The sequence below is a fragment of the Macadamia integrifolia genome, chromosome 8 (assembly GCF_013358625.1).
Source record: "Macadamia integrifolia cultivar HAES 741 chromosome 8, SCU_Mint_v3, whole genome shotgun sequence".
NCBI classification, from domain to species: Eukaryota; Viridiplantae; Streptophyta; class Magnoliopsida; order Proteales; family Proteaceae; genus Macadamia; species Macadamia integrifolia.
In genome coordinates, this window is record NC_056564.1 from 32592664 (window position 1) to 32607899 (window position 15236).

Sequence of the window (15236 nt, forward strand, 5' to 3'; positions counted from 1 at the left end):
CTTTTGTATTGTGCCCCTTCTTCCCCAAGGATATATTTAGCTGCTCGGTTCTTTATCTTTTGTGCTTCAGCACAATCTTTGTGTGGAGATTCATCCGTCAAGTTCCTTACAATTTGGTCCATCCAACTTGGCTCTTCGGTTGTGCAACACAGTTGTTCTACCTCATTGGTCGACTTTTCTAGTACTTCGACATATACCATTCGACCCATGCTTTTATAACTTTCATACTCTTCCATCACCAGGAGTTATTTGTTCTGAAGACTTGTCGGATTCAAATTTGGTGAACTTAGTGATTAAGTTCTTCACCGCTTTCTTCTAACTAGCCATCCTTGCTTCTTTTGCCTCATATACTCCCTTTACCTAGTTCACAACAAGTTGGTAATCGTTGTGGACTATGAGTTCTTTTTCTTGTACTACCCAAACTACTGTAAGCCCGACTATTAAGGCTTTGTATTTTACTTCATTGTTAGTGGCGAAAAAGGTGACCCGTATTATATATTGGATTTTGAACCCTTCAGGACTAGGTAGACTAATGCCTGCTCCATTTCCCACTTTTTGCTTGAGCCATTAGCGTATAGGGTTCAGAGTCACACAATAAGCGTGTGATGAGCACATTTATGTGTGAAATCTAAGTAGTGAAGCATGCATTTTACATATTTAGAATGTAGCTACCTTGGGTTTTACTCTCTTTTTACAGGTTTTGTATTTTAAAGGCCTTAAGCATTATCGGGTGTCATATCTCTCTAACAACAACTACCTAGTGTAGTTCGTGAGCTATGGTGTGTGAAATTCCCTTGCTCACCAGTAGGTCTCAAGTTTGAATCTCACAGTTGTCTTGGAAAGAAAGAAAATCGATCAATTAGGGTTGTGCGCAAGATTTGAAGAGAGGGAGAAAAAGAAGAGAAAAATAAATAAAAAAATGAAAGAAAATAAGCAAAAAAGTTATAGGAAATTTCTCCATGTTTATTTCTCTCTTCTCTCTCCTCCACCTAACATTTTTTGTCTCAAAAGATCTCACCTACCAATTGTGTTTTTTTCCCTTTTAGGAAAGAGAAATTTGTTACCCTACCTCCCCATTCCCTATAAATACAACTTATGTAAGAGGAGGGGAGACACTTCAATTCTTCTTCTAAGTTTTTTTTTTTTTAGTTGCTCTTTCTCTCCCTCTCTCACTCTCTTTAGTTTTAGTTCTTTATTTTTACTTTAATCACTTTTGTAATAGCTTTTTATTTCAATTAATGCAAGCACTTTTTTATATTCAGCCTTTTGTGTTTATGATTTATGTAATTGAGTTGTAATTTTTAAAGTTATAGTTCTAGGCTTATATCTATGTGACAAGATCACGAGCCGTGGAGCATCTTTTTTTTTTCAAGTTCAATTTTTCTTTTCAAGATTTGTTTTCTTTAGGCCTAGAAATTTCAGATTTATTTCATTCCAGATCTGGTTTTTAGGGTTGGCAGTATCTCAAATCACCTAAGCTTTCAAGTTCAAGCATTGATTCAAATAGGTAGGCTTATCCAATAGTATTCTCTCCCGCCTCTCATTTTCTCTTTTGACTACCCTTTCTTTCTTAATTTAGGATTTTAATTTCAGTCATTACATTATTGCTTCCTCTTTCCCCTAAGGTTCATGTCTAGTGTATATATTGGCTTTGCCCCTCCTAGCCATAGAACCATCATTTTATTGTTTTTATTTTAATTTTCTCCCTTTCCCTAAATCCAAGTAGAGTAACCCTTGTAAGAGTGACTCTCTAGTCAAGTGGGGAAGCTCATACTATGATGCATCTCTCGAGCTAAGTAGAGAAGCCTACTTGGAGCCTCTCTCTTGCCTTATCCCCTTTCTCTTACTTTATTTTAATTTCAGCATTTTTTTCCTTCATTGCTTTTTAATTGCGTGGGTGTTTATTTTCAGTTATTTATTTATTTAATTTTAATGGCATGGCCTACGTATTTAAATTCTTAGATGACAAATGGTTAGACGTTATTTTTGATATATATGTTTAGGATGGTAGTTAGAATTATATCACAACCATTATTTATTGGTTCACTTTCGCATTATTAAAAGAAGCAAAAAAATAAAGTGGCTGCTCTACCTGTGTTCGACTCGAGCTACACTGATCTCTATGCTTACGGTTATATTTTAAATCCTAATAAGTTTTTGGCACCGTTGCCGAGGAGACAGTTCCATGTTATTTTTTGCTTCCTTTTGGTAAATCGGAGTGCTTTGTTTACTTTGTTTTTTTTTCTTTTTCTTTTATTGAATTCCTAAGAAGAACAACTTGCAATAATAGTTATATCGGTGGAGGTCGCCAAGCCTCACAGTATGATAAAGACAGGTTTTGCCTTGTAGCAGTACTCAGGAATTGACCTAGGGGTGTCAACGGTCCGGGTTGGTGCGGTTTCGGTCCGGTTCCACCGGTTTCGGTGTGACTTTGGAAGTGACCGAAACCGACCCATTAAGGATTTATCGGTTTCGGTCCGGTGTCGGCTTCGGTGCGGTTTGGGTTCGGGTTGGTACCGGTTTGGATTTATTAGGTTCATTTCGGTTTGGATCGGTTTTTTAAACCGGTATGGAGCCATTAGGAAACAACCAAATAATGAATTGTTGAACTTCGGTTTCTTAAATCGATTTGTAACCGGGTTGGTTTTGATTTTTGGTCTAGTTTGGATTCGATTTTCCATACAAATGTATACAAAACTATGCAAATTTTGATTTTTTTAATGAATTTTGGAGTGTTTCGGTTTCTTACCAGTTTGGTTTCGGTTTCGGTCCGGGTTTTGAGCCGGTTTCGGTTTGGTTTCGGGTTCATCCGGTTTTCGGTGCGGTTCGGTTTGGTTTTGGGGTTACAATACTCGAAACCGAACCGAACCAATAAGGCTTCGGTTCGGTTCGGTCCGGGTTGTTATCGGTTCGGTCCGACCGGTTTTACCGGTTCGGTTTAGGAATTGACACCCCTAAATTGACCTGAGTAACCCTGGATCCCTATCAGTAAGCTCCCAAAAAACAAAAAAAAAATCAAAAAAATCATAAAAAAAAAAGTTTTATTATCCATTTTTTTGTGCTTGTCTTACTCTAGTTGTGGGTAGTTTTCTATTGCATGAGTGTTAGGTGGGTATGTAATACTAAGAATCGATTATAAAGAAGAGATTTAACAAGTAGTGACCCTATACATTTGCTCTCTTTAAAATCTTTCAATATGAGAGACCAACATCAAAACCCTTCACCTAAATCTCTGAAAGATAGGTTCTACTCTACTCGAATAGATCAACCTTCCTGTATAGTTCTACCACAAGCCCAGGGAAATAATTTTGAACTCAAATCTCAATACATCACTATGTTGCCCCACTTCCATGGGTTGACCTCTGATGATGCATACATATTTCTAAGGGAATTTGAAGAGGTATGTGTTCTAATTAAGATCCAACAGCTTTCTAAAGATGTTAAGCATAGGTTTATCACTTTTGCATTGAAAGACCAAGCTAAAAAGTGGTTGTATGGGTTACCCACAAATTCCATAACCTCATGGGAACAATTCACAGTTGTCTTCCTTAAGAAGTTTTTCCAAACTCACAAGACCAATAAGCTTAGAAGTGATATCCTTCAATTTAAGCAAAAGCCTAGTGAGTCCTTTTCTAAACTTATGGAGAGATTCAAGGATCTACTCTAAGAATGCCCCCACCATGGCCTAGACTTATGGCATTTATGTCAAATAATTTATAAGGGTATTGATTACCCAAATAAACAAATGAGAGAATCTATGTACCCTAAGGGATTCACATCCTTTATAGATGAAGAAAAGGCATAGGAATTCTTACTTGACTTAGCTGACAAAACCTATGAGTGAGAATCAACCCAAGAGAGTGAAAGAACCATAGGAGGGAAAGGATATTTTGTGAATGGGATAGTGGCCAAGGAAGCCCATTTGGATAGCCTAATCAAGAGGATTGAGGCTATTGTTCCTAGAGAGCCAACATCAGTCAATTTGGTTAACATTTGTGCTTGGTGCCAATCCCCTGAACATGTCATAGAAGAATTCCCCAACACCTCTGGGAGTACTTCTAATGATAGTGTTGATGCCTTATACCAGAATAATCCATATACAAGATGGAAAAATCACCTAAATTTCTCCTGGAATTAGGACAACTAAGCAGGGCCTTCCAATTTTCACAATCAAGGCCAACCTGGACCCCAAAGGTCTCCCTTTGCACAACAATCTTTTTTTTCAAAATAATTTTTCTAAGTCAAATGTAGGACCTCATGCTAATTTTCCTAGGGCCCCTCTCCTATCATCTTATCAGCAACCCCCTGGGTTTACCAACACTGGAGAGGTAAGTAAAATAAGTGACATGGAAAAAAATGTAGCCCTCCTCACAATAAGCCATCAAAATCTTATGAGAGAACTCACCCAAGTTGTCTCAATTACGTGTGAGAGGGAGAATGAAACTTTACCCAGTCAACGAGAGCCTAACCTAAGGCATCATTAGCCTGTTAGCTCACAAACACCAACTAATGCACCACTGAATGTAGTACAAGGTGAGACCTAACAAGGGCTCTCCAACCAATGAAATGTTGTTTATGCCCTTAGGAGTGGTAGAGAGTACTAACAGAGTATTTCTAACTCTTCCCCCATCCTTTACTCCTATTAACTCTCCTTCAGTTGAGTACACAAGTGTGCCTCTTGTTCCAGGTTCATCTGATGAACCTAAAGATTCTTCTAAAACTGAAGATGATTTATAAGAAACAATAAATGATTCTTCTGAAAAAGGGCAAATCTCTAACAGTCCTTATGTTCCTCCTGTCCCATTTCCTAATCGTTTGGTAAACAAAAGAAAGACTGCTTCCATGGATAAAATTTTAGAAGTCTTCAAAAAGGTGGAAATGAACATCTCTCTTTTAGATGCCATATCCCAGGTCCTTGCCTATACAAAAGTATTGAAAGATTTGTGTACTCACAAACGTATCACTAGTGTGTCCAAAAAGGTGTTCTTGGCAGATAACATTAGTTCCATAATTACTCAACCTATAACAGCCAAGTATAAGGATTTAAGGAGCCCTACCATAGCTTGTGTCATAGGCAACACCTACATTGAGCATGCCTTACTTGACCTTGGCACAAGTGTGAATCTTTTATCTTATCATGTGTACAAGCAACTAGGATTGGGAGAATTGAAAGCCATTGGAACTACTCTTCAGTTGGCAGATAGGTCTGTTAAGATTCCTAAAGGAATAGTTGAGGAAGTCTTACTAATGGTGGGGAAATTTATTTTCCCTGTTGATTTCATTGTGTTAGATACCAATCCCTTCTCAACCAAGGATGAAATTCCAATAATTCTAGAAAGACCATTCTTGGCTACCAGTAATGCATTAATCAATTGTCGAAATAGTTTCCTAAGATTATCTTTTGACAACCAAACTGTTGAATTTAACAAGTTTGGGATAGGCAAGCAACCACATATGGAAGAAGAGATCAATATGCTTGAGGATTTTCTAAATTTTTCTAATGATTTAATTACCAAATTTGATATTAATTTTGATTCAGAATTCCAAGAGTATATGGATGAGTTGGATGATGATAGTAAAACTTTATTTTCTGAAGTCCTAAGTCTTCACACACCTGTGGAGTCCTAAGTCTTCCTATAATAATTTCTTCAAATTTGACTTCTAGCCAGGAAAATGAGTTATTTAAAGTGTTAAAATATAAGAAGGAAGCCCTAGGTTGGACCATGGCTGATATCAAGGGTATAAGCCCTTCTATTGTGCAACATCATATACTTCTTATGGAGGATTCCAAACCATCCACAGAACTCCAAAGAAGAGCTAACCCAGTGATGATGGAAGCCATTAAGAAATAGATCCTAAAATGCTTGGATCATGGAATAATTTATCCTATTTCTGATAGCCAATGGATAAGCCCAGTTCACGTAGTGCCTAAAAATTCTATGTGATTATAGTTCCCAATGCCAATAATGAACTAATTCCAAGCCGTGTCCAATCAGGATGGAGAGTGTGCATAGACTACAGGAAACTTAATATGGCAACCTGGAAGGACTACTTCTCTTTGCCATTCATTGATCAGATGTTAGAGCGGTTAGCTGGACATGAATACTATTGTTTTCTTGATGGATATTTCGGCTATAATTAGATCACAATTGCTTTAGAGGACCAACATAAGACCACTTTTACATGCCCATATGGAACATTTGCTTACAGGCATATGCCCTTTGGGCTTTGCAATGCCCCTGCTACGTTCCAACGATGCATAATGAGCCTCTTTTCTAACATGGTCAAAAAATTGTTAGAAGTATTTACGGATGACTTTTTAATTCATGAGAATTCTTATTCTGAATGTCTTCGTCATCTTTCTCTAGTTTTGAAAAGGTTCATATCTAAGAATTTGGTTTTGAATTGAGAGAAATGTCATTTTATGGTTAAATCTAGTATTGTTTTAGGCCATATAATATCCAAGGAGGGAATTAAATTAGATAGAGCCAAAGTAGATTTAATTGATAATTTACCACCTCTTCAATCTATTAACGACGTTTGGTCTTTTCTAGGGCATGTGGGCTTCTATAGGAGGTTTATTAAGAACTTTAGTCAGTTAGCTCAACCTCTCACTTCATTGCTTGCCAAAGATCAAACTTTTGAGTTATCTAAAGAGTCCCTAGAATCCTTCAAGCAACTTAAGAAGGAGTTGGCACCAATTGTTCAACCACCTGTTTGGACTGAACCTTTGAGTTGATATGTGATGCTTCAGATTTTACCATAGGAGCTGTTTTAGGTCAAAAAATTAATAAGTTGCCCACTATCATTTATTATACTAGTAGGAAATTAAATGATGCACAACTCAATTATACAACCACTGAAAAAAAATTTAGCTATTATATTTGTATTAGAAAAGTTTCAGTCTGTCTTAGTTGGTTCACATGTGGTGGTGTATACTGATCATTCTGCTCTTAGATACCTAGTTCAAAAGAAGAATGCTAAAGCCCGCCTCATTAGGTGGGTTTTACTTTTGTAAGAGTTTGATTTAGAAATTAGGGATTAGAAAGGAGTTGAAAACCTAGTTGCAGACCATTTATCTCGGCTTTCAATTCTTTGACTATCGATTCTCCAATCAACGAGAACTTTTCAGATGAACAGTATTTGCAGTGTCCAGTGAATCATGGTTTGCTAGCATTGTCAACTTCTTAGTTTTAGGTGTGACTCCAGATCACTGGTCTGCCCAAGATAAGTATAGGTTCATTTTCAAGTCAAGTACTTTTTTTGGGATGATCCTTATTTGTTTAAGATATATCCGGATCAGATTATCCGGCGATGTGTTTCTGATCATGAGCAACATTTCATTCTCTCTTTTTTCCATGATCATGCACGTGGTGGACACTTTGGACCTAAGAAGACAGTCGCAAAGATTGTCCAATATGGATTTTATTGGCCCACTTTTTTTAGAGATGCTTTTAATTTTTGCAAGGCTTATTCCATTTGCCAGTCTTTTGGTCATATCAATAAGAGGAACATGATGCCCCTCAACCCTATTTTGGTAGTTAAGATCTTTGATGTATGGGGCATTGATTTCATGGGACAGTATCTCAAATCACCCAAGCTTTTAAGTTCAAGCATTGATTTAGGTAGGTAGGCTTCTTCAATAGTCTTCTCTTCCCCCTCTCATTCCCTCTTCTGACTACCCTTTATTTCTTAATTTAAGATTTTAATTTTAGTTATTACATTATTACTTCCCCTTTCCCTTAAGGTTCATGGCTAGTGTATGTGTTGGTTTTGCCCCTCTTAGCCATAGAACCATCATTTTATTATTTTTATTTTAATTGTCTCTATTTTCCTAAAGCCAAGTAGAGTAACCCTTGTAAGAGTGACTCTCCGGTCAAGTAGGGAAGCTCATATTATGATGCATCCCTCAGGCTAAGTAGAGAAACCTACTTGTGAGCCTCTCTCTAGCTTTATCCCCTTTCTTTTACTTTATTTTTATTTTAGCATTTTTTTTTCTTCATTACTTTTTAATTGCGTGGGGTGTTTATTTTTAATTATTTATTTATTTAATTTTAATTGCGTGGCATGCATATTTAAATTCTTAGATGATGAATGGTTAGGACGTTATTTTAGATACATATGTTTAGGACAGTAGTTAGAATTAGATCACAACCATTATTAATCGGTTCACTTTCGTAATATTAAAAGAAGCAAAAAATAAAGTGGCTGATCTCCCTGTGTAAATAAAGTGGTTGATCTCCCTGTGTTTGACCTGTAACTACACTGATCTGTATGCTTGCAGTTACATTTTAAATCCTAACAGCTTGCCTTTGAGGTCCTCTTCCTTATCAGTTAGGGTACACTCCACTATGAAATTTACTAACACCTAGCCTTTGATCGTTGCACTGGGGACAGTAATCAATATCATGCTAGCTCAGTTTGATCAACCAACTGACGAGTCTTCCTGATACGATTGGCTTGTGTAGTATTTTCTTAAGCGGCTAGTCGGTGAGTACAGCAATTTCATGAGCTTGGAAATATGGCCTCAATTTACGTATAGTGATGACTCGAGTGAATGCCATCTTTTCTACCCTAGGTATCTCGTTTCGACATCCATAAGTATATGGCTGACATAATAAATGGGTCGCTGTACTTTTTCCTATTCTTTTACCAACGCTACGCTAACGGCTATAAGTAAGACTTCTAGGTAAACATATAACTCGTCACCTGGCTCTGATCGAATAAAGAGTGGTGGTGATGCAAGTAGCCTTCAAGGCCTCGAAGGCATCTTGGCATTCGGATGTTCAAAGGATATTTGGGGACTGTAAGTTCTTTAGTGTTCTATGGAAAGGTAGGCACTTGTCACTGAACTGGGAGATGAATAGGTTGAGGGTCGTGACTCAGCTGGCCAGCCTTTGAACCTCCCGAACGGTTCTTGGTGGGTCCATGTCTTGTATTTCCTAGACCTTTCTCAGGTTTGCTTCTATTCCTCTCTTCAAAACCATGAAACCCAAAAATTTTCCTTAAGTAACTCCGAATGTGCACTTCATGTGGGTCAATTTTATCTGATTCGGTAATACTTCGAATGCCTCCTCTAAATCAACCACATATGGATCGACTTCTATGCTTTTGACAAGCATATCATCCACGTATACCTCCACATTCCTTCTGATTTTTTTTTTAAACATGGTGTTCACCATCCTCTAATATGTAGCCCCGATGTTCATCAATCCGAATGGCATTGCCTTGTAATAGTAGTTACCTCGTTTAGTTAGGACTTTCGTCTTCTCTTCGTCTTCCTCTTCCTCTTTCATTTTAATCTGATTATATCTTGGAAAGGCATCCATGAAGGACAACATCTCATCGTCACAGTTGCATCAATCAACTGGTTAATCCTTGGGAGTAGGCAGCAAACTTTTGGACAAGCTTTATTAAGGTCAGTGTAATCGATGCAAATTCTCCATTTCCCATTCGAATTTGAGACCCTTACAATATTGGTGAGCCATGTGGGGAATTACCTCCTTGATCAGCTGTGAGACTTTCAACTTTTCTACCTCTTCATGATAATTTGTTGTCGCTCGAGAGCAAAGTTTCATCTGTTATGCTTGAACGATTTTTGCTCCTGTTTAGTTGAGGGGTGTGTGTGATGATGGCTCTGGGAACTCCCGGCATGTCCTACTAACCAAGCAAAGACATCCGCATTATTTTTTAGGAATCCAAGCATGTCCTGGACTTGTCCTTGGTTCATTCGAGCTCCTAGCTGCACCATTTGGTTTGGTTCCTCCTTGAAAAATTGTACTTGTATCAGCTCCTCCATAGGTTCCCCTCTTTGTAGGCGAGATTCATCTCGATGTCTCCAACCTCAATCCTACAAGTTTGGGGTGAAATGACATTCAAAGGTTGTGCTCCTGACTCATTGGAGATTGGCGCATACTCCAATACAACGACTAGGGGAGGTAGGGGCAAGGTTCTTGCCCATGCAATCTCGCCGGTAGCCCACTAGCCACTCCTTTGGTCTCCTGAACCTCCTTGTGCTGCAAAGAGAGGATATGTGGGACATCCATCGTGCAGACTCATGGTTTTCTACAGATGGCTTAAATGATAACTTTCTCAGGACGGTGCCAATCTGTTATGGTAAAAAGTCTTCTTAGGGGCTCTCCACGTCCTACACAAGGAGAGAATGAGTGTCTGGCTGATCCGGCGAGGGGCTCTCTAATTCCTAAGTCAGAGTTCTTAGCAAGCAGATAATTCCAGTAGGAAAAGAAAAAGATCGATACTTTTGAAAGGGGTGTACCTAGGTATTTATAGCTGAAGAAGGCGGCCGCCAAGTGAAAGTCTTGCTTTGATAGCTTCCTAATGTTGGTAGGAGCTTGTATATAGTAATGGAAAAGTGAATATGGTGGACGTCCCAACCATGGGAACTCCCCACATTGGCCAGATTCTGCCAAGAGCCCTTTACAGACTAGGATTAATCCGTATCTTATAGCTTACATGCTAGACTTGGTAAGTCCTCTTAGGTGAATCTTGATAAAGAAAGTCGTTAGAACTTCAAGTCAGTCGACCTGAGTCAAGTGGTTTGGTTATCAAATGACTCATCCTAAGTGGCAAGTTGAATGTGCTACTCTATTCAGTTGGTGAAAATACTTAGGACCTGCCATTCTATCAAGGAACTAATGCAGTAGAGCTTTAGTGGTTTAGATAGCCGAGGAGTAGAACATTCATATAATTCCCTCCCTACACTGGTGCTTGCTTAGCCGTTTAGCTGTCAAAGTCCCTTTGGTAGAGTTGGTTGTCTAGTCCACTTCTGGTCCGAACGTCTACTTTAGATTAGATGGACGACCTTGCTGGGACTAGGCTATTCGCCAGGACTCACATGTTCTAAGGCCAGCTGCCCGCTCGGTCCTATTTCGACATGCCCTTGATGGTTGTATATTGTTACCATAACACTAAACAATAACTACATCAAGTAAATTGGATTACTAGAATTATTATTAAATCATTATTGTTATGGACTTAGGGAGCTTGGAGAGAGAGACCGGATAAGCACAACTTGCTTTCCTTAAATTTCAAATAAGAAAGGGATAAGCAAAGATTACCCAGACTTTGGGCAGTTAGTGAAGATATTGCTAGTGGGTTAGCTGTGTTACTTGATGAGCGGAGTTCCTCGGGTCAGTTAATATCATATTTGGATAAAGCATTTAAAAGAGTTATTACTAGAAGATAAATGGCATAAGATGAATTGAACTGCCAATTGGAGAGTTTTGGGTTCCTCCAACAACTTAGCTTAGTTAGTAGGAGAGGTTGGATTCCCCTCTAAATTTAATCCAATAATGAACTGAATCATAATGAAATTAACAACCTCTAAATTATTCCAATTAGAAAAATGACATCCTTAGATCTTCTCAGTTTCACATGAATCAATGGTTGACATTGACTTTGCTTATATTAGTAAGATTAAAAGAAATCAGGAAACTTGGATCAATGGGTAGGATGAGTTATACATCCAAAACACCATGTTCTTGGGTCGATTTAGTGGTCACTATCTGGATTTCCAAGTTAGGTTAACGGATTGAACCAACTAGGTCAAGCCTAATTAGTCTAGCTCAGAATGCTTTATTCTAAGATAGACCCCTGTGCCCCACACTTTGTGACTCAAACTTTAAGCCGATAAGGTCTATAACCATTTCGATAAAAGAGGCCCATTAAACTTAATGAAGGCCCAAAACCCATACCAATTTACAAAACCTACATTTATTACTAGGATCCATAATTTATTAGGGTCCATAACCATTAATTTTAACTGTTTTAAATTTAACCACTTTACATTTCTCAATACCACAATATAACCTTTGGACCGAGTTTTCCCACATCACGGTAAAGGGAGAATCCTTTCATTACCAATGGGTTCCGATAGTGTTTATGCAACATAGGAGACCAGTGGGGAGTATTATCGACACTTTGTAAATTGGAGCAAACCTTTATGGAAAAAGATCATCTTCAATTACTGGGTCACCTAGTCTCATCCCTCTGTGGGGAGGACTTGGGTGTGCATGTCAATGTGTTGGGATGCGTGTCCGAATCCTCCCGATCGTCAGATGACTCTTGGACGGCCGAGTAATTGGAGAGGATCTGGATCCAACATTTTATGGCTACTGAAATCAATCATATTTTAATTATAGAAGATCCATTGGTCCTCCAACCATCACTCATTTATAAATCAGAAGGATCTACCTGCTAATTATTAGGAAAACGTAAGATCAAAGAGTTTTTCCTTTTTTTAGAAATCAAAAGTGTCTCAACACTCAGCAGTGATTTTAATGTGCCTATGTCATTTTATATGAGAACCAGGGATTTAAGAATCAGTACATTCGTGGCCGATAATGGATCAATTTACAAAAAATATTGAATAGTAAAATTATAAAAAATGGTATCAAAATCTTGGCGACAAAATCATCGAATCCAACCTCATATAAATATATATATATATATATATATAATTTGGTTCAATTATGTATCAATATCAGTATCAACAATAATCAATCCAACCCTGATATCATAAACTAAATCCCAATGAAACCTTATAAAAAAAATTCACTTATTGACCGCATGACTCAGGAATCAATGAGATTAGTATTCTTTTACGAATTAATTCCTACACTCAGTGATAGGAAGAGTTTTCCATTTAAAAAATTGGGTTTTAGAAATATCAGCATATAAAAGAGTATAAAGTGATAGTTGAAATATCTTCAATAAGTGTGGATGGGAATGGGTATACATAACTGCATGCCAACCAAGTTTATAAGTATTGACTACCAAATTTTTTTTTTAAAATATTGGTAATTTTGTCCATATTGAGGAGATCAGTCAATATCAATATAAATTAGTATTGGATTGGCTGAAATTGGGTAGTCTATCGTCCATCGGTCATCCAGCGATACAAATTCTAGTTGCGATTAGGAGCTTTGCCAGTCCCAGAATGTGCCCTCAATCACCTAGAAAATTAACCTTGTCCTTGCGTCACGGTCCCAAAATCATCCGGACTCGATCCATCTCGACAATAATCACATCATACCACGAAAGTGGTATTCCAAAAAACTCTTATCATACCTACTAGTATGGGTTATCCAAGAGATCACTCCCTATTGGCAAGGGGTTGTAGCATAGAGTATTTCATCCTAACAAAAATAATATACATGTATTTTCATAATGATACAATTAGTATAGAAAATACGGTATTGAAATCATCTATTGGCTACACCGCAACCCACGTTCAAACTAGCTCTAGCATACATACAGTTAGTAAGGCAAATACAGTACTAGAATCATACATTGATCATACCACAACCCATTTCCAAGCCTAGCTCTAATACACACACAATGTGTGATTTATGCAACAACGTGGCGATCACGATATAGAATTATCCTCAACCACGCCGAATCCCACCCATTCACAGCAACAAAAGTAACAACTTCATATGAAAACATAGATAATCGAAATTAATTAAGCATGAATGCAATTAGTAATTTAAAACACGTGCGATATTACATGCTTCAAATCTATAAGGTAAAACACTCCTCAAATTAAAATCAGACCACCTGCTCAAATTGTCTTTTGATTAGATGAAAATTCCCAAAATGATTGGCCGAACTAACCCTGCTAGACCTCACCGGAACTGACTGTCTTTAGCCTAATTACAAGTGTTAAAATGTGTCTCATCCCCAAGAAGATCCCCAAAAAGTTTCAAAATTAGACTTAAGGACAATATAGTAAGTCTCACTGGTGGGATCAACTGGTGACCTAAATAGCAACTAATTCCAATTCTGTCTTCAGCCCATTCACTAGTAGATGCCTAATCTACCGTTAGGATCGATCAGTGGTACATACAGAAGCTTCAATTCCATAGAGTCATCCATTAGTAGATGTCACTAGTAGATAGACGATCTACTGGTGGTATCTATTGATGATAGTTCAGAAAGTGTTCTTCACTTCAGATTTGAACCACTCTAGATTCAATGGTTATATTTGGTTCTGTGGAGTTTATAGAGGGTCACTCCAACTTTCATCAGGATCAAGTTGATTATGTTTTCAGTGACAATCAGGAGTTAACTTTGACCGAAACCCTAAAATCCAAATTATTGAATTGAAATTGTTTCTGAAGCTTTGAAAACACTATTTAGAGCTCGGGGAGAGTAAGAGAGAATGCAATCCCACTACCTAGTTGACTATAGTCATTGAGGTTGAGGTATAACTCCCCAACTCGGAAATACCCCGGTGCCTAGGTTTACCCAAACCCAAAAATTAAGGGAAAAGAGGTAGGGGTAAGCTCCCTTACCTAGGGAGTATCTGCAACGAAGGGGGAGTGACCTAGCTTCTCCTCCTCCTTCTTCTTCTCCTCTTTCTCCTTCTTTCTCTCCTCTCTCACGTTTTTAGGGCTAATGCAATGAGGTTCTGAGCTCATCTTTCTATTTATAAATTAGACTCACCAAGGCTTGTTTGCCTGTCCGGTGAGATTTTTCCAAGGGACGTAACACATTTTTTTGGCCACGGAGGTCCACCACCTTGACCTTATAAGATGTAAAAAGGAAGTAGGTGGATCCCATGTTGTGTGGGGACAATGGTAAAAAGCAATGATATTACAATCGATTGGGTACCAGAAAAATAAATGGATTTGGGATTGGATCTATTTTCCATGAATGGATCACTTCTTGTACAGTGGGTCCTACAGTCCAATAATGTAATTTGGGACTGACAAATCCACTAGTTGATGACACTGGTAGATCACTGATCAATCGATGGGATCTACTGGTGACCAATTTTCTACTGTTGTACTTAGTTTTTTTCAACCCCTTTGCCTATGCCTAGGTTGGTTTTCTAGAGGTTTGTGGATGACTATACTGTGGAATCTTACCATGTATACAAGGTCTGAGCAAAGGGTTTTGGGTGACTCCACACCAATCCTTAGGAGGTCTAAAACCTTTCTATTCTCACGACAACATTTATACCAGCATGAAAGGTTATTCCGTCTCTCCAAAGTAGACTGATTGTCCACAAAGTCACTAGTGTTGACACTCTCTGCTGCATCACTTATTATTAGAAAAAAAACACTTAAATTAGACTGGATTTGGGTACAGGTGTAACAACCCAGTTGATTATTTGTGAAAAAAATGACATTTTTTTACCCTGGCCTAATTACGATACCCCAACATTCTCAAATAGAGCCAAAACTCTTAGGATAGCTTCTTCTTTTTCTTTT

At 38.0% G+C, this 15236-nt stretch overlaps 1 non-coding gene across 1 annotated transcript; it reads right to left on the minus strand.

Annotated features, from left to right (window-relative positions):
* Positions 1–3580: 3580 nt before the first annotated feature.
* LOC122087816 lies at positions 3581–3687 on the minus strand. Its single transcript, XR_006142881.1, has one exon. It is a non-coding gene; the product is annotated as a small nucleolar RNA R71 (small nucleolar RNA).
* Positions 3688–15236: the final 11549 nt, after the last annotated feature.